Source organism: Pogoniulus pusillus, chromosome 10, assembly GCF_015220805.1.
Source record: "Pogoniulus pusillus isolate bPogPus1 chromosome 10, bPogPus1.pri, whole genome shotgun sequence".
In the NCBI taxonomy this organism is placed as follows: Eukaryota; Metazoa; Chordata; class Aves; order Piciformes; family Lybiidae; genus Pogoniulus; species Pogoniulus pusillus.
The window spans coordinates 11,400,671-11,428,066 of NC_087273.1; the positions used below are offsets into that span (position 1 = coordinate 11,400,671).

The 27,396-nt window shown below is 41.2% G+C and overlaps 1 long non-coding RNA gene across 1 annotated transcript; it reads right to left on the reverse strand.

The window, feature by feature from the left end:
- LOC135178729 (uncharacterized) lies at positions 1-27,396 on the reverse strand. Its single transcript, XR_010303716.1, has 3 exons — positions 27,255-27,396; positions 20,489-20,728; positions 1-374 (listed from the first exon to the last, which is right to left on the reverse strand). It is a non-coding gene; the product is annotated as an uncharacterized LOC135178729 (long non-coding RNA).

Sequence of the window (27,396 nt, forward strand, 5' to 3'; positions counted from 1 at the left end):
CAGATGTGAGTGAAGCTGGAGGCTCTGACTTAGAACACTTACTCTTCATGGCATACAAGCATGGCTAAATTTGCTTCATCTGACACTTACAGAAGCATAAGGTTGACAACATTGTCTTCTCCACACAGAAAGATGATATTCCCATATCAATCTGTATCCTCAACCCTGCAGATCTCAAAGCCACGACTGGGACTCTGTCCTGATCAAGCAGTTAACTTGAACAAACTTGCTACTTTGGAAGGTAAGACCATGCGGACTGTTCAGCTCTCTTACATACTTCTTCCTTCATTTGAAGTCCAAGCTGAGCGCTAGATGAAGGCTGTTTCAGGGCCAGAAGGAAGCAATTAAAGGAGGTATCCAGCACATCAGTATTTCTGGAAGAAAAAAGAAGCAAGCTGTAGCAATCCTTCATTTCTTTAAGAAAGAGGATGTATGCCTTGACCAGTAATAAATGTTTAATGGCAGTTATCTTATCTGCTGCCAGACTGATCCACATGCATCATCTGCTGGACTGGAATTCAAGACATTGAGAGACACAACATTGACTTGCAATGCACAAGCTAAAGTCATACCTGGGAACAATAGTCTGTTGTTAGCTTTCTATACAGGTTATCTAACAGTGCAATATACAGCATTTACACTTTCTGGGAAGGCAGAGACGTTTGGAAACCAGAAGTCCCTTCTGATGCTAGATGGAAACAACTTACGTCTTTACAGACCGCACAGGAGGCAAGATCTGTGTGTGTCCTGCGAGAGATCTAGAGGCAGATCACAACAGCTGCTACAAGCTATCCTCTTTGTGTCAGCAGGACACAAACACTAAAACAGGGTTGGATGTCCTCAGAAGAGGATCGCCGCAAGCTTAAAGGATGCCAGGGAACGTGCTGCTCCTGCAGAGCCCAACCCAAAGAGCCTGCCAGGGACAGACAGTGTGTGGGAAGTTATGCCTGCAGCAAAGGAGCTTCACACCAGAGCACCTTGGCTCTGCTGCAACAGGGTCATTTGGTACTTTCCCACACGGTCAGCCAGCTCTCCTGGAAAGCAGGAGATGTAGCAGAAGCATCTTTCTTTTCAAGGATTATTCCTGGCTCTAGAGAGGTCTGTAGATTTTGGCAAGCTTCTGATGGGCTGCACAAAGGGAATAGGAACCTCTTTGCTCCCTCTCCCACACCATGGCCACGCAAGGCCCAGCCATAACATAGCTCTTAATAAAGACGCACAGATGTGCCCTGTAGGCACTTGAAGACTAAAAGGGGAAAGAAGTAAAAAAACAAAAGGAACAAAATGTTCCTCTGTGTTTCACAGATGGGTATGGAAGCATAATGCAACCTACTATCCTAGATAGAAAATGAAATATCTTAAAAAGTATTGACTCCTTGGTGAATTTTCTCAGTGGATCGGCATGAAGCTATCTAGCCCAGATGTTTCTGTAATGCTGATGCATTAGGAGATGCACAGCACTGTGGCCAAGTGTTAACATATTGAACTATAATATAAACCATGTAAAGATACTGGCTTCCAAACCTATTAGAAGTTTTCACTCTAACCACCCTGTTTTCTTACGCAGTGATATTTCCTTTACAATACGCATTTACCTTTTAGTGCACATGAAAGACCTAGTTCTGTATGTTCTCTGGAAGAACACACAGAGGTCAGCTAAAGACTGACATAGAGTCTTCCAGAAATGGAAATCTCATCTCTGAACAGCAACAAACAGAAAATCTCATACTACAGTCAAATGCAAGGCCAACAAAGCACAGCTGGGTACCACATGGGCAGGTGAAGAAGTGATGGTGAGATTTTTGATGACAATTTGGTGTCCAAAAGACAGAGTGTTCTCCCTGAATAGTTTGCATCTGTAATGGATTTAGGGATTTGCAAGAGGCAGTTTTAAAGATATGTAAGCAGGTGCAATGTCTGTGCTGGAATGATCTAACCAAGGGAAGAAGCAATAGTGGGAATATGAGGCAGTACAGAAAAGGTGCTGAGAAAGATGCAGGGCAGAGTGCAAAGCAATAAACTGGCACTCTCCATACAAGAGTAATGGAATACCTTACACTCAGAGTGCTCAGGAAAATCTCTGTTGCTATAATTAATTATCCAGATGACCTGAAAGTATTTCAGAGCTCATTTCTGCATGATCTACCTGCCAGGATGTGAACTGTAGCTATTCAAGGACTTTTTAGCTTCAAAGACAAAATGCAATCTGAAATTAATGCAAATGGACTCCTACAGCTTTGAACTTGCAGTCACCACTCTGTTTTCATATAGCTACATCCACTCAGACAGAAAAGCAGTTCTAAGAGCGAAGTAACTTCCATCATGGGTTGTGATTCAAGTTTTTTCTTGAAATAAAATGTGCTGATACTTCAGTTAGGTCTGGAGCTTCTCCTGCCTTTCTAAGGCAAACAAATGCTACTCAAGTTTCAGCCATATAGAGCACACTGGTGCAACCTACCAAGGACCATCACACCGATCACCAATATACTTGCTTATGCTCTGTACTAAAGTAGACCATAGAGTGTCTATTTCACTTCCATATGATAAATGTTTAGTAACCAAATTTCCTGTATGCCACTTGCCAACTATTCTGCCTTCCCCCCCCAACCAACAGCTATACAACAACTTGTCATTAGACTCTATCTCTCAGCCTAACCACTTCAATTCATGTTTCTAGTTGTTACTTTCACTTCTAAACACTTTGGGACATTTGATTAGTCAGCTGAGAAACCTGGATTTCAAAACAATCAGTCTGGAAAGCCCTAGCAGGTGACAGAATTTGTCCTGCCATGTTACAGAGCTTAATCCCAAACCCTGCATTATTCATGGATAATTTAAACCACTCTGTTCTTTTCAAGTGGGATACAGTCCTTGATAACTGTTGGACAAAAGCTGATGACATCTGCAACCGCTAGATCGCTCTCTTTAACAACCAGAGAACTAGAATGCATTTCTGAAAACAGTCAAGCATTCAGCACACACTGGGTTGTTCTACACTGTTTCTAAAGCAGTGCTCTACAATGGGAAAGCTCATTTCTGTACCATCCATTTCATCGCTATCTATGTGCCAGCAGAAAGGTCAAACGAAGCACCAAACACATAACGTGCCTTTAAATCATCATAGCTTGAAAAAGGAGTGGTGAGAGCAGGGGTGTAACCTTGAGTTCTCTGAAACTACAAAAATACTGCTAAAAAGCCATTGCTGTCTTGCTTGTTGGTGAATCCCAAACTCTCAGACAATGAACAACCAGAATATTGTAACAACTATTTTTCTTCTAAAATGTTTTTTTGAAAGATGTGACAAAATAAAGTATCCATAATGAGAAAGTCCTAATAATCAAAATGCACTTTTGCCTTGGGTTTACTCATTTCCTTTTCTATCACTTCTCTTCCTGTACGATAATAGAGGAGTCCTTGAAATTTTACAGTATCACAGGATCAACAAGGTTGGAAGAGACCTCACAGATCATCAAGTCCAACCCTTTACCACAGAGCTCAAGGCTAGACCATGGCACCAAGTGCCACGTCCAATCCTGCCTTGAACAGCTCCAGGGATGGTGACTCCACCACCAACCCGGGCAGCCCATTCCAGTGTCCAATGACTCTCTCAGTGAAGAACTTTCTCCTCACCTCAAACCTAAATCTCCCCTGGCGTAGCTTGAGGCTGTGTCCTCTCGTTCTGGTGCTGGCCACCTGAGAGAAGACAGCAACCTCCTCCTGGCCACAACCACCCCTCAGGTAGTTGTAGAGAGCAATGAGGTCACCCCTGAGCCTCCTCTTCTCCAGGCTAAATAATCCCAGCTCCCTCAGCCTCTCCTCATAGGGCTTGTGCTCAAGGCTTCTCACCTTTTAGGCTTAGTCCACAGATTTTTTAGGTTTTAAAACAGAAAAGAACGCCAAAAACCGTGGCAAGAGACAGACTTGTGTTGAGAACTCAACGTTAACGTGTGGAAAACACATGATAACTACTTTATGTGCAAGTGCTACCTAATCTTAGTTCTGAAAAGCCCATGTTCCAAAATTACTTCAGTGTGACTAGTTCCTGGTCTTACAATTTAACTGAAATGCCCTTTGGAGAATCACACTGATTCAATTTCTGTAATTCACCAACTGATAAAAAAAACAAACCCAAAACATTATCCAGCAGCACCTGAACACTGCATGTGGAAATTCTATGTATCTTTGTTGGTAAACAAAAGCATTTTTTTCTCCATTTCAAATTAAATTCTCAATAGGGAAAATAGTTTTAAAATCGCAATTATTACTCAGGGAGACTCTGCAAACGCTGATGTCTCAATTATCTTTTCCCATGCAACTACTAATTAGACCTTTGTCTTTCTCTACCCAAGTAACAGACAGTAAGGACTTCAACAGAAATTATCACTTGTAGCATCCAGTTTCTACACTTCATTTTGCAGAATTACTCCTTTCCTGTGTAATTTTCACCGATGTTCAGCTAGCTCCCAAATGGCTCAGTGTCCACTTTGCACAGCTAGCTTCAGTTTCTTCCAGAATCTAACTGTTCCAGCAAAACCATTTTCCTGACACATAGCCCAAACTTATTCTTTGTGTTTGTATGTGAAATATGAGGCCAGAAGAAATACTGCATTTTTAAGTACATATAGTGACAGAGACATAGCAAAATGCCTGCAGAGAAAAAACAACAGCTCCAAATAGCTGAGCTGAGAGAAGGTAACTCACTAATATTTCAAGAATGTGTCACCCAAAAGCACTGGAAAAGAAATAAATCATTACAACTAGTATGCTCTGCTATTGCTTTGTCTGTTAGCAGTACCAAGACATTTTTCCTCAAAATTCTCTTGAAAGAAAAGTACCAAAGCTTACTGTGACTTGACTATTATTTACATATGAGGCCAACATTATCTGCCCATGGCTTGAAAGCTCCTGTCTGGTTTATCAGCCAGCCTGTAGATTGACTAGCCCATAAATGACTACTTCTTTTCACAATTTAAATCACAGTATCACAGTATCATCAGGGTTGGAAGAGACCTCATAGATCATCAAGTCCAACCCTTTACCACAGAGCTCAAGGCTAGACCATGGCACCAAGTGCCACGTCCAATCCTGCCTTGAACAGCTCCAGGGACGGCGACTCCACCACCTCCCTGGGCAGCCCATTCCAGTGTCCAATGACTCTCTCAGTGAAGAACTTTCTCCTCACCTCGAGCCTAAATCTCCCCTGGCACAGCCTGAGGCTGTGTCCTCTCGTTCTGGTGCTGGCCACTTGAGAGAAGAGAGCAACCTCCTCCTGGCCACAACCACCCTTCAGGTAGTTGTAGACAGCAATAAATACTTATCTCTGGGCTGGCTGCATTGTTTCTTGAAATGAAATTTGTCTCGACTTAATTTGTTTTTTAAGAGCAGGAATTTACTGCTCAGCTGTTGTGAAATTTGTTCCATGATACTTCTTGTTTTGTTCACAAAAAACAGGGAAAGGATAGCAGTGACTTTTGTATGCAAAAAAACACCCCATCCCTAGAGCGCATCTATGGGAATGCCTTTTACCACTGCTGAAAACGAGTGATGTGACAGGAGCAACTGCAGGCCCTCAGTTCCAATGCATGCTGCAGTGGCTTAACTATGGTCCTGTCTAGTTGGGTTAGCTCTGGTCTCGTTTCAACAATTCTGTAAGTGCTTCTTTTAACAATTCTGTAATGCTTCTTATTTTCAAAATGTGAAACTGCAACACAGATCATCTAAACAGACGAAGATCAGTGCCCATCAGATGTTGCTAGGGACCTCTTCCCACAAATAGATATTGATCCATTTTTGTCACTCTCGGAAGGTAGAGCACCAATCTCCTATTTGGCAAGGCAATATTAGCATTCATTAAAAGCATTTACACCAGCAGCAGCCGTTTTGGAGAGATTTCAAGATCGATTTTTGATGGATTAGCTGCCATATAAGATCAGATTCAGAATGTTTAAAGTTTTAATCTATTATTCCACTGTGGTCTTGCAATACACTGCAACAATACATTGTGGCAATAATTTCTCCCAAATTCCATTAGGGATGTGTGTTTTAAAACATTTACTATTGGAAGTGGGAATATGTGTCAGAGCCACTTTATGTAGCCAGCTTGTTTTCTCTCAGGCATACCAGTAGAGAAGGTTGATTCTCATTACAAATCCATGCTTGTCATAGAGGTTTCCTACAGTGACAGACAGACTTGGACAACAATGCAGCCAAACACAAAGTTCTGATTTTTCATATTTGGCATGACTTCATTTCCTCTTCCTTAACCCTTTCCCCTCAGGGATTCTACAGATCCAGCAGAAGATTGCTCACCTGGAATATAAAACCCAGGGCCTCCACCTAAAAACTCATATTTATTGATTGCTCTTCTGTGACAGCTCTGAGGGTGGCTGTTTAAATTCCACCCACACCACTAATTTCTTCTTCATATCCTTACCCTGTCCTACCTACCATGTCATTCCTTTTCCTGGCTTTTCAAGCTGCCTTTCTTATCCACCAGCTGCTGTCCTTGCTCAGCTTTTGATCGTGTCCTTCCCCAATCAAATTCACAGAATTCATAGAATCCATGTGCTCATCTGCTCCCACGTGAAATCTGTTCCACTTCAAAACCTGACATGGCTCTTTTCCTCACTGTTGTCAAGATCTGTACTGGGTTATCCTTCTCAGTCCATCACCAACCATCAGCCCTGCCTGTTACACTGCCATTCAACCTGTCCATGTGTCTTTCCCCACAAAGCTTATACAAGACACACAAGTGTCCTTTAAAGACTGATCTCTACTCTATACTGAGCAATGACTAAAATGGGCTTGTAAAGGACATCTTGTTCTCCTTCTCCCAAGTTAACCACTCTTCACCTCTCTCCTCCCCTAGACTAGAAGCATATCAGAATACAGACTATTTCACACACCCTCCCCAAGGGCAAATGCACTGGGCAGAATCAGTTATACACACAAAGTGATTTCCCCTTCACATACAAAATGCACTGGAAAGACAAAAACATACTTTGGAATTTCACCCAGGAACACACTGCCTTCTTGTTGCACTTCTTTGAGTGTTATGTGTTTTCCAAGGCACCACATTGTGCCCTCCTGAGCTCTACAGAGAAAGACTGCATGTGGTCATATCACATCTGCTGACACCTATCAATACTTTTATTAAAGCACTGGGTCAAAACCAAGGAATTCAATTTGAGACCCATCCTATGAGATGCCTTTTTTATTTTCAAAGCACAGTGCAAACTATGAACTAGGATGGCACTGCATTTTTATAGCAATTTTGCCAAGTGTAAATGAGTAAAATGTTTAAGAGATAGAAATAATCTTTTTTTTCTAGGGGAAGCTCCAATACATAGAGTAGCTATTGCTTTTCTTTTGCAACTGAAAACCACAGCACAGCACTTAGCAGAGCCCTAATAAAAAAGGTTAATTCCATGGACAAGTCATGAAGCAGTTGAGTTTTTAAACAAAACAAACTCTGACAAGAAACCAGAGCCATTACCTTGCAAGAGCCACCAAATACACGTTATTAAGTCTATAGAACTATATAATCAAAGCCTTGTCTGGAAAAGTTGACTTCGGCCTAGCCAGTGTGATGCTTTGCTTTGTTTGCCTGTATCATGTCTGCCACTAAGTCTGTTCTCACAAGTCTGTGCCTAAGGCTAGTGCCAAATTTTGTATCTGTTTATGAAGTATAAAAAGGAGGACCCAAGGAACAAATTGGTAGTCACTGTATAAGAAACAACCACCCTTTTGTTCACACTCTGCTGACATCATTATAAACACTCTGTTCTTTTTAAGGAAGACTGAACCTGATGCCCTATTGACCCAGAGGGAGGGTGAAGCTAATGCCAGAGAAAAGGGGGAGATAACAGGAGGATATTCTTCTGTAACGTTTGTATCATTCTGTTTATGAGACATTTTTGGATTCACTAGGTAAGTCTGACTGGAGTAACAACACAGTAACTAGAATCATAGAATCAGTCAGGGGTGGAAGGGACCACAAGGATCATCTAGTTCTAATCCCTCAGCCATGGGCAGGCACACCCTACCCTAGAGCAGGCTGCCCACAGCCTCAGTCAGCCTGGCCTTAAACATCTCCAGGGATGGGGCCTCAACCACCTCCCTGGGCAACCCATTCCAGCCTCTCATCACTCTCATGCTGAACAACTTCCTCCTCACATCCAGTCTGAACCTACCCACCTCCAGCTTTGCTCTATTCACCCTAGTCCTGTCACTCCCTGATGTCCTGAAAAGTCCCTCCCCAGCTTTTTTGTAGGCCCCCTTCAGACACTGGAAGGCCACAATAAGGTCACCTGGGAGCCTCCTCTTCTCCAGACTGAACAGCCCCAACTCTTTCAGTCTGCCCTCATAACAGAGCTGCTCCAGCTCACTGATCATGCCCATGGCCCTTCTCTGGACATGCTTCAGCACATCCACATCCTTCTTGTAATGGGGGCTCCAGAACTGGATGCAGTACTTCAGGTGGGGTCTCACCAGAGAGGAGTAGAGGGGGAGAATCACCTCCCTCAACCTGCTGGCAACACTTCTCCTGATGCAGCCCAGGATCTGGCTGGCCTTCTGAGCCACAAGTGCACATTGCTGGCTCATGTTGAGCTTCTTGTCCAGCAGCACCCCCAAGTCCCTCTCCTCAGGGCTGCTCTCCAGCCAGTCACTGCCCATCCTGCATTTTTACTTGGGATTGCCCGGACCCAGATGCAGGACACTGCACTTGGTCTTGTTGAACCTCATGAGGTTGGCTTGTGCCCACCTCTCCAGCCTGTCCAGGTCCCTCTGGATGGCATCCCTGCCCTCCAGCCTGTCTGCTGCACCACACAGCTTGGTGTCATCAGCAAACTTGCTGCGGGTGCACTCAATGCCTCTGTACATGGCACCCACAAAGATGTTGAACAAGACTGGTCCCAGGACTGATCCCTGAGGGACTCTGCTTGTCACTGGCCTCCACTTGGACATGGATCCGTTGACAGCCACAACTAGGCTAACTTCTTGGTTCAGCTCATGCACTACATTGCCTGTTGCCTATAACAAGATTTTGACACCACATAGGAGCACTACAGCTATCTCTTAAGAAAATGACTAAGTCAAAATGCAACATTATTTCTTCACAGTTAACTGTTCCTGATTTCTATCTCCTCTTTTGATTCAACACCTTCTGGCAATCACATCCCAGTGCCTCACACCACTGAAAGTTTTACAACACTTTCAAGACAGCTGTGGTTGATGTACAAATTTCTCATGATGTCATAGTAGGTGTAAGAAAGCTCATATGGCATAATTTGTCACCTGAGAACTTGACAATAGGTCAGAATAATGACAGAAAGCGTGAGAACCTAAGCACAGGTTGTGTCAGCCAGAAGCCCGTATGAAAGCCCTCCGAACACTACGTGAGCACAGCCAGCCAGAGAGCCATAGGCAGTGTGACGGCAGTATCAATTACTTAAGGAAAGTCTGCCTGCAGACAGCCATGCCAAGCACCTGAATCCACTTTAATGCTGGAAATAGACACATATGCTTGGGGACTTCAAATCCTTTATGAGTAACACTCACTTATGATATATGAAGAGAGCAAACTTTGAGGAAGATTGCAGTTAGTGGGTGGTGTTTGGGGGAGTGAGCAATTCATCTGCCTTCGCTCAGCCTGGCTGTGCTGTGGCTGCTAGCATTTAGCAGTGTGCAAGACCAATAGTTCAGCTGGTTGCTGCAGAGATGAAAAGTCAGGACTTTCAAGTGATCTGGCATAAATTACCATTTCCATACCACAGCTGCTTGCTTTAATAATACTTACATTAAACAGCCTAATGAAAAATTAAGTGAATAATGTTGCATGCTGGAAAAAGTACTCCTTTTGACAAACTGATTAACTAGAAAGCCTCCACCAGCACTTCTTGGATGCATTCCCAGCAAAATCTCTTGTGTTCCTGCTATTCCTCATCCTAAATAAATGAATACAAAACATTATTCAAAGATGGAGAAAGTTGTTTTCAACAGCTGATAGGAAGCATTTTGATAACAGCATACTTGGTGTTAAAAATACACATATCTCAGCATTTCCAGAGAACACAGCATTTCTCATGCTGTATTTGCTCTCAGCTTAACAGAACACTTCAAAGCCCCCTATTTAGCAGCAGAATATATAGTACTGCAGAAAACTTTGCTCCTAAAATACTTTTTATCTCCACCAACATTCTTTCATGATAACGTGAAGTTGATGGAAAAGAATTTAGAGTAAACGTAGTTTACTCATAGTTTACAAACTGATTCACACCTCTGTGCTTTTATAGGATACAAATATTTCTTCTTGTTGTTGTTATTTAATGAGATATTATACTTGTTACCTGGAAGCACAAATGGTATAAACATTTTCTCTACATCACACACACACACTCACACTAACAAAATGCAATTACAGAAACGTGTAGGAAAAAGCTGCACAAGATGGCAATAAGTAAAAACAAAGTTAGATGAGATTTAAAAAAAAACAAAACAACACCACAAAGATTTAACAGGATGTGAAAGAGGAAAGACTAGAGAAAAGATAAGAAAGAGAAGACAGAGAAAAAGAGAATTCTAGCAATTTACAAGCAGAAGGTCTGACAAGAGAGAAGCAGAAAAAACTGGTAGCAGAAATTGAAAGAAAAGCTCCAGTGGGACTGTGACTGGTAGGAAGGAAGAACAGCAGAAAGGAGAGAATGAGAGGGTGTGGTAGTTGGAGCCTAGCTAGAATGTTTTGGTGAGAAGAACTAGATTACAGACTGTGAAAAGGAAACAATGGTGATGTCTACTTCACCCATAGGCTTGCTGAGATGTGTGAGAACAAGAACACAAAGATAGATAACACAGTTGCTGTCTGGGCTTTGGGGCTGAACTTCTCTCTCTCTCCCTCTCTCTAATCTAACCTGCCATCTGTGCGACTAATCCATCTGCTTCCTAGACCCCCTGGCCAACCCTCAATCTACCTTAAACATGAGGCAAGATCTAGGGTAAGATAGAGGGGTGGGAGGAAGGTGGAAGGGTGGTTGAGAGCTCCTCCTGGGGACTCAGGTTTCTTGGAGGGGTATTGTGCTCCTGTATTACTTTTTAACTTGCATATTTTTGTATATAACTTCATATATATTGTAAATATCTTCCTGTATATTGTGCTAAACTGCACATACAAAGCTTCATTCAGTTGCCAGAGCTGCTGAGTTTAGTCTGGGTGGCTTTCCAAAGTTGGAGGGGGGGTGAGGAGGGTGGGTAACACCCAAACCATCACAGAGGGAGAGAGGAGTTGTAGTGTTGCCTGGACACGGCATAAAGATCTTGCCAGCCACGTGTGCTAGCAGACAATGCAGATAAATACAGCTTCTGAAGATATGCCCAAGCAACACAGCTTGTGGGGTTAAAGCATCTGCAGCTCTTCTAGGAGAACCAAAATTAAGCTAGAATAGAGGTTTTAATTATGGTTTTGTCCCTAATTTTAGAGCTGTAATAATGGTCTAGGTCTGTATGATGGTCCTGCTCTTTCAGCACTCTGGTCATCACTGGCCTGGCCTATTGGCCAGATGCAGACTCTCTGCTGTGCCCTGAACTCATTCAGCATACTGGAATCAAGGACTCCCACTTACATGAAATGTTCTAGTGGGTACTCTGTTGTGCTGAAATGGACAGCAAAACTGGTGTCAAAATGCAAAAGGTGAAGAGTGCTGTGATTTGGGTTCCTTTACTAGAACATTTCAAACATCCTATCCCATAGAGTGTACCATGTACACGATAAAAGTGATCAAGCTAAATTGCCAGAGATTCATCTCTGGGATTCTGCTAATAACTAGCTTGACATGATCCTCCATAGGTATATGGAGTTATGTGAGGAATGACAGGTTGTCAATATTTCCCTAAACAGATGCCAGGTTTGCTGCCAGTCTTATCCCTTATACCTCTTCCTGGTGTTTCTGTTCTGTTGCTTGCAGTGTGCTCAGAGCAACTTCACCCTGAAAAGCGTTTTTCCTGCAAAGTTTTTTGTGCTATCTGAAAAGTGATTCTGATTCTCTGCTTGTATCAGACAATGATGCCATGCATTCCAATGACACCTTTGGAGGACTTTATTCCTAACAATTTTTTTCCTCCTGTGTAGTTCAGTAGCATTTTATGCAGTGGTCCTAGGATATGCTGCTTCTCTTCGTCATGGCATAATGATGGAAATTACATCTCCCTCTGTGTTTAGTTTGATGAAGCTTATAAAACTTATATATATTATGAAGAGATTATGCCTGTAACTCTATGAGAAAGAATTATTTACTTTCTGGCTCCTCTTCAGCACTCAGTAGTAATAGGACCAGTCTGCCTCTTCTGAACACAGGAGATATTAACAGAACTCTTGGCCACGTACCACAAGAACTTCTGCCCAATCCAACTCAAGGAACATACAGTCTTTTGCAAGAGAAAGGGGAAGAAACATTATGGTAAAGTCTTATTTGGCTCTTTTCAGTAGAGCTGACAAGCTGTTGTAGGCTGAGTGACTGTAGGCTGAATAAGTTGGCAAGAAAAGAACAGTGTTCTTCAAGCTGTAGCCAAGTCTGATGGGTAGCATAACATACTGTATTGCCTCTAGGCAGAGTAGAATTCATAAAATGAAAAATAAACCCCAAAACACCACAGCATGTAGTCATCAAATCTATTCATACGTTCAGGACTGGCTGCATAATCAAAGGAAAATTACTTCATTGGGCTCACTGCCCAATACTGAGCTGGAAAAGTCAAGACTTCTATTTCTTGGATTTAATTGTAGACAATCAGGATGACTTCTCTAACCTCACAAAGCTCATGTTCTTTGAAGAGTTTATGAAGACCTTATTGTTTACCACAATTATAGAAATGCAGTAATAGGAAGGAAATCAGCAAACAAGAAATGCTGCCATCATGTAGAAACTGCACATTTAAAACCAAAGAATCTCAAGATTATTTTCCAGTCCACAAAGTCTATGCTAGTTCAACATGCATCTGTGCTTTAACCTACATATCCATTCTCATGACTGTTAGTTAACTTCTATTAAATAAAGAGCAGCTTAGGCCAACCTTTGACTTCTTGGCTGAGTGCACCTTGAAGCAAGTGCGTATTGCTTTCCTTCACATGCAGTGCAACCTTGGAAGAAAGCAGGCATATGGGCAGAGAAAAGGTGCCAAGTAGTTTCCCCAGTCAGGGGAAGCATATTCCAGCACTCCTGGGAGAAACTGGTCTGCCTTGTTCTTAAATATCTTTGGAGGAAGAAACTTCATAGGCACCTCAAACAGCTGTCTGTTCCAAGAGATCAGTTTCCCATCTGAATTTGCTCCACAATGGTTTTATATCAACTTTTCCACTGGTTTTGTTCCATTAATGCACTAGATTTTAATAAAACATCTCCAGGTCCTCACCTGAAATGCTGTTCGAGCTGACATCTACATTACAGTTACCCAGTCTTGTTGTTCTGCACACTCCATTAGACCTTAGTAAAATAAAGGTTGAGACACCAAAGTTGGTGTACTTTGATATGCAGAGAAGTGAAGACCCAAACATGACAAAAATGATGGTTAGATTCCCAAAGCAGGACATTCTGAATGGCAACTGAAAGTAACCAACTCTTTGATGACTACAGTGGTCCAGGTCCTTGTTTTTCCTCAATCTTAACAGAATTTCCTTTATTTGATTGTCTCAAGTCTTCCAAAATCATATCAAGACTGACTTGGTTCCTGGAGACAATCATTCAGTTCTAACAGACACTGCTTCAGTTAGTCTTTAAGTGTTACATATTTCATCAAACTCCTGATGTATGCTTAAATTAGCTACCTATTCTTAAGCTTTTTTCCAGTATTTAATTGTTGGTTGTCAAAAGAAGGTTAAGGATTTTATTTATTTGCATGGTGCCAGAAGAGATCAAATGTGTTAAAATGAACATTCACAACATGTAACAGCTCTTAAAATTTGATGCTGGGACCAAACCAAAACTGATAAACAAAACAGCAACAAAAATCTTGTTATTATCTCCTAATGAGAACCACTGATTATTTTTCACATTTCATTTGACAGCCTTCATCTTAATTAATTCTACATGGCAAAGTTAAATGACTTTGGTTGATGAAGATCATTCTGACTCTGAAATATACTTATTAAATGAAATTAAAGCATGGTGCTCATCAGACAAATGAGCATGTTTTACTAACCAAACACACAAACCCTAACAATGAGGTAATGACAGGTAAGGTGAGAGACACAAAGTGCTGCTATTTAAAGCCAGTAAAACACTCTGAGCTTCCTAAAGGGAAAAAAACATATAGCTTCAATCTCTACAGTCTTCAGAGAGAACATCCTTCACTTTTTAAAGTTGTGTGTGTTTTATATCTCAGAAATAAAGTAATACCTCTGCTGAAAATTTAAGATGATAAAAGCAGCAGACTGGAAGGTTGTACCAGAGGCAGGAAAGACTCAAGAGAGGCTAAAAGCAGGGTTCATTGTTCCATTCTGCAAGGGCAGTTTTCCATTAACGATCACTATGTTTCTGAAGCTTTGGTATACATATCCAGGAAGTTCCTTTCAAAATTAATAAAGAAGTCTGGATTCAATACTGTTTTCCAAATGGCTTTCACCAAATCAGGATCTATTTGTTAGATCTTGACTCAAGGTAATCCTATTGATGTGTATGCATGGGAAAAACAGTACACACATAGGCAGAGCCAGCAAACTGCATTTTGATGTGATGGCCACTTCTGACTCAGCTCCAATCTAAAAACCCTTTGACAAGTGAAATGGTTAACACCAGAACTATTTGCATAAAACACATGGGTCTCTGACTGAATTATAATTTTTCCTGGCACAAGAAAGGGCTGAAGACCTGGCAGTCCAAACCTGACATGACAGCTTTCCTCTTGCTGAGCAAAAGAGATTTCCAGGCACTGCACAAACATCTTTGATGGGTCCAAGGAGACAGGAAGATTTCTGTACTTGACTGTCCTGGGTGCCTAGGAGCTTAGCCCACTGCCTGAGGCAGTTACCCCCGCTGGCAATTTGGGAAACACACTTTGCAGAGTGATACAGGTATGTTCAACAACTCCTACAGTTTAAATTCTCACATAGCTTTTCAAAGCCAAGGCATAACAAGTGCCGAGTGCTCTGACACACTGCAGATTAAACACCTGAATATACTGTTCACTACTTATGCATAATGATTACTCAAGGGTTCTCTAAGGAGAAGAACAGTCAGTTTATGTTTCAGAGAAATGTAGGCTTCTCCAAAAGTTCACCCAAATATTTAGCTCCCTGAAGAACCCTCCTTCCTGCTGTTACTTATTGTGCATGGGTTCTCCAAAAACGTAATTAAAACCAGATCTGATCTTCCAGCAACTAACACAGGTTATATGTTACAAAAGAAGGCAGTAGGGAAGCTACAACAGTTATTTGGCTACTTGTTGTGGAGTCAGGGAATTAACATGGCCCAGTCAGGACTTATAAAAATAGAATTATTTTCTTTTCCTGGAAGCCCACCCCCAAAACTATATACAAAAATCAGTTTAGCTTATGGACAGATTCAGTTTGATCAGGAATTTCTTCAAAAAAAGTTATTATAGACAAATTTAGACATTTAGGAAGTCAGGATATGGAAAAGACTAAGCTATAAACACATCTTTACCCCACTACCAATCAGGCTGAGCAGAAGATGAAGGGAACAGTGAGTTCTTACTCACGGAGGTGAGATAGGCATTCGGCAATGATCCCTTACTGGATTCCTCTGTGGAAGCAGCCTTCTGACACTGCAGGCAATATCCAATAGTGTATGTCTATGCAGCAGAATCCTAAGGTGAGTGGCAGAGCTGCCAAACTCAGAAATATCTTGAGCACTTTTTCCATGAGTGGGATGATTGTGGAACAATGCTGCCTTCACAGTGGCAGGAGAGAACCAAAACTGTTAGTGTCTCCCAGTCTGGAAGGCAGCCAGGCTGGCTGGTCCAGGTGCTGCCGTCTCTCTCTCAAAGGACCCCAGGGCTTGCCAAGCCTGAAGGTTTGCACAGAAGGGTGCAAAAGTGGGGAGAACATCCAAAAGCAGGAGACAGGGTAACACTGAAAGCTGTGCAAAAAGGTAGGAGCCATCTAAAAGTGAGGACAGTCCAGTCACGGAAGGAACCTGTCCTGTCGGGCACTCTAACATGAGCTCTTTCAAAATGAGGACCTTTTAGGGCAGGAACCTTTTTGCCTTCTCCCTTGCTCTATTTATCCTTTTCTAGACAAACTGTCTATTTACCATTTTATACTGGGCACGAAAACCCAGCCAATCACCAGCCCAATTCCAGCACAGGCTTCTACATGGGTCAGCCCACGTGCGGAAAGGCGCCTATTGCTGCTGCCCCTTCAAGCCTGCAGGGCAGGAAGCAAGAAAGCAGTTTTTGCACCTTCTTCTCCCATTCAAACCCGTGGAGGGGAGAAGAAGAAGAAAGGAGTTTGGTGTACCTGAGGACAATACTTCAGGCCTTACCATGGATCTTTTCTCTTTTCGGGTACATACTGAAACATAGCATAATAGAAGTTTATTGATTGGTATTCATCTTTTCCTACTCTGAGGAGATTAGAGCCTAAAATAAGTGAACACAAGCAGAGAGAAGGACCCAGACTACTCCATGATCTAATTTCGCATTCACATCAGTAGCCTCATTTGCAGAATAATTTGCATCTGTATTTTGCACCAGTATGGGCCTCCAATTTCCTATTGAAATTCAGAGAGGAGATGTAACGTGAGATATTGTGTCCAGTTCTGGGCCTTGCAATTCAAGAGAGATGTTGAGGTGCTGGAATGTGTCCAGAGAAGGGAGACAAAGCTGGTGAAAGGCCTGGAACACAAACCCTATGAGGAGAGGCTGAGGGAGCTGGGGGTGTTTAGCCTGGAGAAGGCTCAGGGGTGACCTCATTGCTGTCTACAACTACCTGAAGGGAGGATGTAGCCAGGGGGAGGTTGGTCTCTTCTTTCAGGCAACCAGCAATAGAACAAGGCAACACAATCTCAAGTTGTGCTGGGGGAAGTATAGGCTGGATGTTAGGAGGAAGTGATTTGCCATTAGAATGGGCTGCCCAGGGAGGTGGTGGAGTTGCCGTCCCTGGAGGTGTTCAAGAAAAGCCTGGATGAGGCACTTGGTGCCATGGTCTAGTTGACTGGACAGGCCTGGGGGATAGGTTGAACTGGATGATCTTGGAGGTCTCTTCCAACCTGGTTGATTCTATGATTCTACATCTGTTTGCTTAGATAGTTCAGATAGTTGGGTAGTTGTGCATAAGTATTTCTGCCAGGAATAATTCATGTCATGTCAATCTGTTAGTGTTTTTTTTATCTGCAGAAGTCACTTGGATGTAGAAGTATAGACTTAACTACATCTTTTCCTTTACGTAATATGGCATAAAACAAACAACAAAAAAATATATATTCCAACATGGGTATAACTTTCAATTAGATGTTCCAGCTTACCTTATCTGTTAGTAATTAACATTGAATTGCATTTGCCACTTTTCAGTCTCTGGTAAGGTAGGTAAGGACTGAAAACCTGAGTTTAAATATATCACTTCTGGCGTAGGAGCCTGATTCGATTCAAATTGTAACGACATTTTAATTGTCTCATTGATTTTCTAAAATTGGATTTTCATATCAAGCTCTTAGTTTATCTGTTTCCACCCAACAGTTGTACAAGTGCATTTTGTCACACAAATGCATTTTATTGTTGCTAACGCATTTTAAGAGCTGTTTTTTCCCCTAATTTTTAGTCTGTAGATACATTTGTTTTTTGTGGCTGGCTTAACGCAATCATGAGAACCAGTGTTACACGTGACAGTTCTTCCCCCTGCTTCCAACTACAACAACTAACAGATATGATTGTAACATTCAAGATAAAAAGAGGGCATAGAGATATAACATATCATCTTGGTACTTAGTGTAATATATACTTTAGAAGAACTGCATGTTTTTATACTCAGCATTGATTTACTCTGCCATTGTGCTAAATTGCTTGATAAATACAGTGTTTCACATCATCAACATTCTTCAGAGACCTGTTATTGGAGTAAACTCTTTTCTCTCAACAGTGCCTTGCAACTAAATATAGATGCCTAAAATGAAGTGCAGTTATGAACTGAAAGCATAACAAACCTGCAGCAAAGCCAGCGAGAATTTCAGGTGCTCAAAACTGCAGGACATGTTATAGAAACAGTCACAGACAAGAAGCATATTACTAATTAGCAGCTCACCAAAATAAATCAGGCAACAAGGACATTGGGGAGTTAAAATACAAAGAAACCTTACTCAAAGTGCAAACCAAAATGTTTGTTGAGTTTTGAAGTTCAGCTGATCAACAATCCCTACACCCATTCTGACAGCCTTTCTTGCACAATCAGTAATCATCGGCTGCTTTCCAAGGCTCCGGGTAAATGAGACTTTTTGTTTTCAGAGAGAGAGAAAGAATGGACGTGTGAGCAAGCAGCTGTAAATCAGCTGGATGAAGCTCTGCACAGTCTTGGCATGGTGGAGTATCCCAAAACTTTCTCCCCTAAGCTGTCATCCTCTGCCAATTTTACTGTCAGATAAAACAATGTTTAAGCAACCTGCCATCACTTTTGTTCAACAGTATAATTAACCTCCATTTTTCAAGGTCCTCAGAAGCAATCTCTTGGGTTGCTTTTTTTCAGTGCCATGTGTATTCTGAGGAGCAGATGACCCATGCTTATCTATAAGGAATATGGCTGCACATCCTTCCCTACCTCTGTGGGTGCAGGAGGCTTTCACAGACCTGCTCTCTAAGATGTGGATTATTATACTTAAAGTTTTGCTTTAATGGAAAGTTAAATTTCACCTTTTCAGTCTTTCATTCAGGAGAATAAAGAGGTTGAAATTGCAAATTCTTGACCCACTGGCATATTAAACTACACCTTCTCCAACACTCTGCTTCCATGCTTTCAGAACACTTCTAAAACCATTTCTCTCCACACAGGCCTATCCTTTTCTTGACTTCACTTACTCCCAGGAATACTTCAGAATAAGGAATCAGTGAGAGGACATGTTAACACACATCTCTTAGGGGCAGAGAAACAAAGATGCCCTGAAGTTATGGCAAACTGTGTAAAGACACAAAGATCTCCTGCATAGCTGTCACAGGTGGAACAGCTCTGCCAGCACAGTTTGCATGATCTGTTATGCCAAAAAGCCTTTTATACCTTTTTATGCCACTATAAAACTGCCTAAGGTGCAGGATACCAGCAAAAGACCCAGAGTATCTTTCACATGCAAATGTAAGAATAGGAAAAGCTACAAACGAAGGCAAAGAGTTAGACAGAAATATAAAAGCCAAACACTGGCAAGTACATCCAAACACAGTGTGTGCCTGGCTCCACACACCCAAACTGCAACTTTCTTGGCTCAAAAGAACTTGTCCTGGAGAGAAAACGTGGAACCATCTTAATGTCAGAAAAAAATCCTCTCTGAAAACCTGCTATCTTGCAAAGAAAAAACATCATGGTGTTGTCAATGGATCGTATGAAAGATGGGCAACAGCCCACAGCCAGCCTAATGGTCTTTCAAGTTTTTACCACAACATATATCTCTTTGCCAAGCTAAGGAGGAAACATGCCCGTGAAAACAGTTCTTCCTCCCGAGATGAGGCCAATTACATTTGTTTTGTTCAAAGCCAACAGCTTCTGGTTTCCCCCAGGTTCTGATCTGGGGGAAGCAGGGTCGTCACTTGACTCCTACAGATGCTTTCCTCAAAGTATGCTCTTCTGAGCTTCTGACCAAAACAGTGCTGTGGCAGGTGATTCAAAGTCTGCCCCCATGTGAACTTCGGCTTGCATCAATTTGGTACCATGCTTTTTGTCCTGTTAAGTAAAACCTATAAAGCTGTGACCTTTGTTTCTAGCAGTGTGCAACTTCTTGTATCGCAAGTATCATAGCTAGGTTCAAGATGAAAAAAGTAATTTGATTCTGGACATTTATAACATTTTTTTTCTAGTTCAAAATATGAAACAGCTGAGGTAAACCAATGAAGCTTTCTAGATTTCAGAGCAGTGGTGCCAATTCATACTACACAAGGATTTGACTGTACTGTTCCAGCTTAAAACCAGAATTTAACTCAAGCTGTGCAAATATACCTTTGACTCACACACAAAACAAAGAGAAAGAAATAAGGCAGTCTTGCAGTGTACACTTGTACAGCCCTCATAGCTCGCCAAGTACCACCTCTCATACTACTTTGTCCTTCTCAAAGAAAGAATAACCTCATCCTACTTGCACAGCATTCCTGGGTCTCTTCAATTCACTCTCCTGCCACAAAAGTTTTCCTTTTGATGTCTTGGAACACATGAGAATACAAGCTTCAAAAAGTGATCTGCCACCTGTGACCATTAGAAGCTTACTCAGTACTCAGTAGGGAATAAAACACCATCCGTTAACAGAAACTTTGTAAGGACTTTGGTGCAGCCAGAAAAATGGGTACTTACCAGTTTTCGGTGTCCTTGTTTCATACTTTAAGCTGTGTGCAGGTGTGTGTATATCCCCAAATTATACAGGAGGTCTCGTTCTTTTGTGCATGTCTCTCCTGAGGTTCTGTAACTAAAACTTCTTACTGGTAACCACATGTTTGTTTTCTGCACAACGCGTTAACTGCTGGACTTCCTTATTCACAGTACTGTTAGAAGAGCTGGACAGCTGAGGCGTGGAGAAGCTTTTTCTGTGCCATACTGAAATACAGAATAGAAAGGCATGTGGCATGACTACAGATAAACTTTACTTCAGAATGAGACACTGCTTCTGTCATTTTGTAAACACATACACTAATCTTGGGAATAGAAAGGTGATTTAAAAAGTCTTGTCATCAGTTGTGATCTCAGTATAAGAGTCTGAGAGTCCCAAGACTGTCTTGAATACCTGGAAATCCTATGTGTGCTACCAGGAAGGTGACTAGATGCACAAATCTGTTTCTTTCTGGCATGAGACACCTATATTTTTATGGAAGCACAAATTTAAAGTAAAATGTCAGTTTTTGGGGAAAGGAATGTCTTAGGAACAATGCAGTACTATACTTAAACAAGCACATCTTCACAAATATATCTGCACAGAGCTCTGCATTTTTCAGTCCCTAGTGGATGGGATGGCCACATCTGGTGAAAGAGATTAGCTTAGAGGCACTCACAGTAATGGAGGAAATTTGCTATGACCATCAAATACATGTAATACATACAGGAAGTAACTCTTGCCATGGTAAAGACTGGCACATGCCATGCACATGGATAAAACCCTCTGTCTGTGTGATTCACATCTATTTCAACAGAGCTAGTCTTGCATATAGTATATTTCTTTTCTGTCAAAAGTATTGTAACACTTATTTATTTTCAGTTAATACAAAGGTAGGTAAGAGCAGTCATAAGGTTTTATCCAGTCTGTAGGAGTCAAAACTAACAGTGCTGGAAAACCATGAAAAAAATATTTAACTAGTGTCATATCACACACCCAAGAAATGTTTACTGATGCTTGCTTTCTTTAGAGAAGCATGTAAGAAAATGAACCTGCAAAGCCACATTTATTTTTTCTTGTTTAACCATAATTAGATTACCCTACTTGGGTTTAAGAGCATTAGCTACACTATTACAATCTGTATCTGCCAGCTTCAAATTTTTGCTTTAGAAGATAAACAGCACATTGAAAAGTTATTAGCATACAAGCTAAATTACTTTTAGAAAGACCTAATTCTTCAGGTCCTGCGTATTCATGTTTATAGACAGATACCCATACACACAGCTTTAAATCTTCTGCTCTCCTGTTGCTAACAACTTTTTCATTGTCTGTTTTCTTTTATCTTGTTGGGGAAAAACAAACCAAAACACAGCAGACATCCTTGCACCAGCACGCCAGTTAGATGCATGCTTTAAGGACAGACTATTAGATCAGCAACAATCATGAATGGGAAAAGGTCACTGTCATTAATTGGAATCCCATCACTGACACATCAATGAACAAGCAATAAAGCCAGTTTTCACATCTTTTAGTTCATTAATGCTTCATAAAAGAAGCCAAAACCTGATCTGCACTCTTGATATTTACTCTGAATATAAACAATGAGAAATGTCAGACACACAACAGCATTGCTTTTAATTTTCTGATTGAATACTGCATTAAAACAATGTAATACTATTTAAGATCAGTGGAATTTCCCTTGTCTAAAACAAATGGAAGTGAGATCAAAACCAAATGCAGAATTTGCTGGAGAAAATGGAGATGACTTAGGAAAAAAACCAAAACCCAGCTACTTAAGATCTGCTTTCCCTCTGAAAACATTGCCAGATGAGACAGTCTCATCAATTCTACAGCACAGGCAGATGTGTTAATTACCAGTTATGAAAAGAAGAAGTATTAATTTACTGTCCCTGCACTTTTGCTTGAAAATAGCCATATTTTACCTATAATTTCTCCTAGAAACTGCATTTTGCTCTTAATGAGGGTTCACTTTCCTTGTGTGCTCTTCAAAGAGGAGCAAAGGAAATTATCAATGAAAGCAACCTGAACAGCAAAATAAATATGTACTTCATTCAAATGGCTGCCCATGCAAGCATCTGAAAATTGAGTCCTGAATTCATCATAGAATCAACCTGGTTGGAAGAGACCTCCAAGATCATCCAGTCCAACCTAGCACCCAGCCCTAGCCAGTCAATGAGACCATGGCACTAAGTGCCTCATCCAGGCTTTTCTTGAACACCTCCAGGGACGGTGCCTCCACCACCTCCCTGGGCAGCCCATTCCAATGCCAATCACTCTCTCTGCGAAGAACTTCTTCCTAACACCCAGCCTATACTTCCCCTGGCACAACTTGAGACTGTGTCCCCTTGTTCTATTGCTGGTTGCCTGGGAGAAGAGACCAACTCCCACCTGGCCACAACCTCCTGCTGGCTACTTGTAGACAGCAACTACCTTGTTGCAGTTGTAGGGAAAAAAAATACAAGATGTAGACTCAAAAATTTTGAAAATTAATTTGCCTTAATGAGTCCTCCCTCAAGGTCTGCATATATATACTTGGCCCTTACTACAAGTCAAGAAGCCTACCACAGTACATAAGGTGCCACTGAGTCCTCAAACCAGTAACTTCTCCAAAGACAGATTTTTGTCGTAAAAAATAAAGCTCTTTCAACAGCATTTATGAACTTCCAGCAAGCATACTCTTAGCTGACCTGTTGACTCACAGCAGCACTTAATTTGTAGTCAAAACATCCACCACCTAATTCCTGCTCTCATTCAGAAGGCAAGATTTACAAATCATTATGCCGATGGCTTACCAAGGCTGCTCTTCACTGAATACAACATATATTTTTAGCTAGCTTAAATCACTGTAAGGAAAAAGAAATCAAGGGCTGACTACTGAAGCAAGCAAAGGTATCTTTCAACTTGAAGAATAAACTTTTATCTCCTGACTAGCTAGGAGAGAGGGAGCTTTGGGAGGTATCTTGAAAAAACAGATTGCACAGACAGTTTTTATTCAGAGATTCTGTTTTCTGTGATATCTTCAGTAAATTACACCATCTTCCCATTACATAGATATATAAATCAGACACACACTTGCTTAATTAATGTAGGGAGTGGCATTATAAATCTCTCATTTTGCCAAGATCTACAGTCTCGTAAAATTAGAATATCATGCATCATCTCTCTTGCATAGCTTCTGGCATGTTGCTTTCACTCTCCTCCCAGCATAACTGAATACTCTGTGGGATATTTGTAGTAATAGTCATCAGTCTCTCTAATGAAAGAAGTCTGGAAAAAAATGACAGTTTAACTATCAGATGCTATATCATAATAATAAATCCCAATGTTTTCCAAATACATATGATTTTCCTAGTATCACTGAATTTGGCTGCGTTGGTGAACGCGTTTGCAAGTTAGGCCATCAGCAGTGAAGCTAAAATTATGTCCAGAAAATAGGTGCAATTGACAGTCAACTTTATTAAATTTCTCTACCACTAAATATCTCAAAGAGAAAACTCACTAGGACCTCTTTCCACTCATGTGTCCAAGGAATCCAGTCTGCAAAGACTGTCTGAAAGCACCCACACCCCCTACCCCAGAAAAAAAAGTCATATTTAATATAGTCTTTTATCACAAATGCTTTGGATATAGCTATTTTGTCTACTTTTATTTCTCTGTGCTACTGCAACTCTCATCACAGCTTTAGAATATAGTGTATTTCAACATCACAATGATCCTGCTTGCAGTACAAAAGACATTCAAATGGAGTCTTGCTTGTCTACAAATGCTAACAGAAGCCCACAGAGGCCCATGTGGAGCTTTCAAGGATTTACTGGCTTCTTTTCATCACTCCCCACTTGCTTTAGATTTTCTATGTGTTTATTTTACTCTACAACAAATTCCTCATTTTACAGGTATCATTCACCACACAGACTTTACCACAGATACAAGCTTCAGTGCCATGTTCTTTCCTTTCTCTCCATTTGCAATTCTGTTCTTGTTTCTGAACTTCAGCCGCTCTTACGCGTTGACTTACCTCCTCTGCTAACCCATACAGTGAGACCTGCAACAAGTTTGAAAGCCAATTTCTGTTCTGTTTTGTGCAACTCCAGTTCTAACAACAACCAAAAAAAAAAACACAAACCCACACCCAGAAAGCAGTAAGTATTGCTTAATAAACCTACACCATAAATCTATAGGCACATAGACTCCGAATGCTAGGTGGTATTTAATTTCACAAGCAACCCTACTGATTTAAGTCATATTTAATACGTGTAAGAGGCTATTTCTCATGTAACAAGTTTAGAAGTCCAAAGAATTCTTACCTCCTATTTTCACCACAACCACTCATCATATTCATTATCCTGTATATCTGATCACATGAACCACCATGCTCAGTAGAGATGCAGTATAAATGGAGGTAACAGGAAACCCATTCTTCCAAACTTCTCCATGACAAACATGGCATTCAATAAAATTATTCCACTGCCTGACCTGGAATTTTATGCTCCCTCTGAGGATGACATATTTTGCACCTATGAAGTCAATCACACACCAATGTTGTTTTTTTCTTTTATTACCCAGGGCTGGCAGAGCAGTTTCAGTAAAAATAATTTATACCAACTGTTTCCGGTTATGGAAATTCAAAGTCTTCAGCCAGTGGTTTTTATTCCTGGTGCTTGAATTCTCAGAGAAATAGTGAAGTGTAATTGATACCACATGCTTTTTATTGCTTTCCACATGAAAGAATCATGATTTTCAGTGGATCATGGAATTATGCTGTGGCCTTGTTCCAAATCATCAAATAGCAAGGTCACATGTGATGAAGGTGCAGTGATCAAAACAAGAATGGCATGTATCATATCTCTGAGCTGAAAGCTCACTTCAGTTTGTCTGAGTAAAACCCAGCCAAGACATTTTCTGGGGTTTTCCACAGTCTACAAAGCATCTCCTTGTAAGTTACTGGAAGCAGTCCAAGAAAATGTGCAAATATTCATCACCAGACAACAAGATTACAAAACACCCTCATTTCTAAGAGTCCATCAGAGCCAAGCCAATTGCTTCAGCCATTGCAGAAATGTTAGTAACTACCAAACATGAAAATAACTACACTTACGGTGCACTGGCATAGGAAACTATTCTCTTTCTCCCACCTGCTGAAACATTGTTCCCTGTTTTGAGTATTAATTCATCTGCTTTATACATTTGCTTCACAAAGTCACAACTAGAGGAAGATTTTTAGAAAATCCTACAAATTCTTCATCTTTGGGAAAAGAAACTTTTCACTCAGTGAACAAATCTAGATCAGATTCACAGACTGAATCCTTCGCCATTCTTCCACTCATTCTGTGATGCTCCTTCGCACCTCTGCTTCTACTGTATCATTTCAAGCTGAAAATTTGCTGGAAGAAGAACATCACCTTAGCGATTGTCTTACACAATGGAGCAATTAAGCACACATACAAGGATTAGTTCCAGCATCAAGTGACAGTCAAAAACTCTCTAACAAAGTCACTACAGTGCTTCTAGTTTGGGCAGAGCTTCAATACAGAGATGACATCGTTCTCAGAAAGTTTGCTTTCTGTGTCAGACAAGAACAACTTAAGACAGGGAATGCCCAGGCAGCAGTTGTCTGGACTGTGGAAGGCTGAACTGCTTACAGAGGTACTGCACATTCACTTCTCACTGCCCCAGCAACTCCTCTTTTTATCCAATATACAAAACTCTTTCTACAATAATGTACAAAGTACCAAAAGAATTAATCAGAGGCTGAAAACCCACTTAACAGTTCATGATGCAAATATTGCCATCTAAAGTGCAGTTGGTATGGTTTATCCAATGGTAGGACTTTTGAAGAGAAGCAGGAAACAAGGCAGATTTTATCTCTTGGTATTTCTCAGACAGGAAATTTAATTTTGTTGCCTTCTGGAAGGATTTAAGTTGCAAAGACTTTTGAAGGAACACAGTGGCAGTACGACCTAAATTAATAGTTTTACAGAGAGGAAAGAAGAAATTTATGGCAGGGACTACATTATAATCCAGTATCTTGGCCCTTGTTAAAGACAGAACAAAATTTGCCCTGGGGTTTCAATGACTCAGTGGATGATACTAGAATCTCTGTCACCGTGGCTCTTCCAGGTTACAGAGAAATTTAAGAAGAGGGCAATCCTCCCTCAAAACCTAGATATGCAAACAAGACAGAGGTACAGCCTCAGTCCTTTCTGCACACAAAATACAACATGGGAATTTTGCTATAGTTCCCCCTACTTGTCCATAGATGAATTTGCTGTTCAGACCAGAAGGAGAAAGCACAAAGAACAGAATGAAAAAGTAACAACAAAACCAACTCTAGCTCATGTTCACCCATTTGACTGGCTGACACTGAAAATTGGGCCACGCTACAATCAGTGACCAGCAGCATCCCCATCAGATGTTTGCACAGGCTGGCAATCCTCGCTAGAAATGTGTGAACTGCTTTTGGTCCATCTTGAACCAATCCTGCATCCAATCTTTGAAGCATTCTGCACACACGGGCACAGGACACACAGGCAGCTGTTACTCTGGCAGCACTTCTTTCCTACCTAGACACCTACCCTGCAGCCATGTGTCCTCCAGAGGAAAACACAGGAGGATAGGCCAGGAGGTTAATTGCTGAGAACATTTAAGGGGGTTCTGGGATTTGCTGGATGAATGGAGGTAGCTACAGAATAGAACAAGGCCACCAGCGCTTTCCATTATAAAATTTGAACTTACCCTAGGAAAACGTTCCTTTTCCTTTCATGGGATGTTCAAAGTATGAACCAGAAAGCTTCATTTTTTCTTCAGGAAGCAGAAAAATACCCAAGAATTCTCTTTGAAATGAGAGACTAAAAGACTTCTTCATTTGTTCATAATA